Genomic DNA, 844 nt, shown 5'->3' on the forward strand with positions numbered 1-844 from the left:
TGTGTGTGTGTGTATATATATACACACACACACATATATTAATGCAACTTCAATGCCTCCTCCAGTAAAAACTCTCATTTGTCCCCTCCCACGCATCCCTGATAATCATTAATGATCTTTGGTCTGTATTGTTGTTGTGTGCTGGTGAGTTGGTCTCTATATATTTGCTTATTTCATATAAGTGTGATCATACAGTATTTGCCCTTTTGTGATTGGCTTATTTTGCTCAGCATAATAGTTTCAAGGTTCACCCATGTTGTAACACACATCAGAACTTCATTTCTCTTTATAACTGCATCATGATATACAATTGATTATTATATTTAATTGTATCTATACGTTACTGTGTTTACTTATTCATCTATTGATGGACATTTAAATTTTCTCTGCCTTTTGACTATTGTGGAAAGTGTTGTAGTGAACATTGGTGTGCAGAATTCTGTTTTCTTTTGTGACTCAGTGAATCTATTTAATATATCTCTTCTAGCCATGGGCTTTGTCATTCCCACCAAATGATTAGGTGGGACCATGCAAATATTATGTATTGGAATCCAACATGGGGGTTGGCTAGTTCTGCCATTCTGCTAGGTTTAAAAAGAGCCATCTCAGAAGCAGGAATGGAGGATCTCAAGACCACTAGGAAAAGAGAGCCAGGATTGGGGTGTGTCTTTTGGACAGCAAGATGCTCCACACAAAGCAGTGGTGGCAGAGGCAGGGGCACTGAGAAGCAGAGAGGCAGAGCTCCCTGGCCCATGGACTGAATGAGGTTCAGAGCTGTTGATTTGCAGAACTGAGTGCCCACTGGGTGTTTATCAGTAGCACTAAAGGAGCTGTAAAACTTGTC

The sequence above is a fragment of the Chrysochloris asiatica genome, unplaced genomic scaffold (assembly GCF_000296735.1).
Source record: "Chrysochloris asiatica unplaced genomic scaffold, ChrAsi1.0 scaffold00036, whole genome shotgun sequence".
NCBI classification, from domain to species: domain Eukaryota; kingdom Metazoa; phylum Chordata; class Mammalia; order Afrosoricida; family Chrysochloridae; genus Chrysochloris; species Chrysochloris asiatica.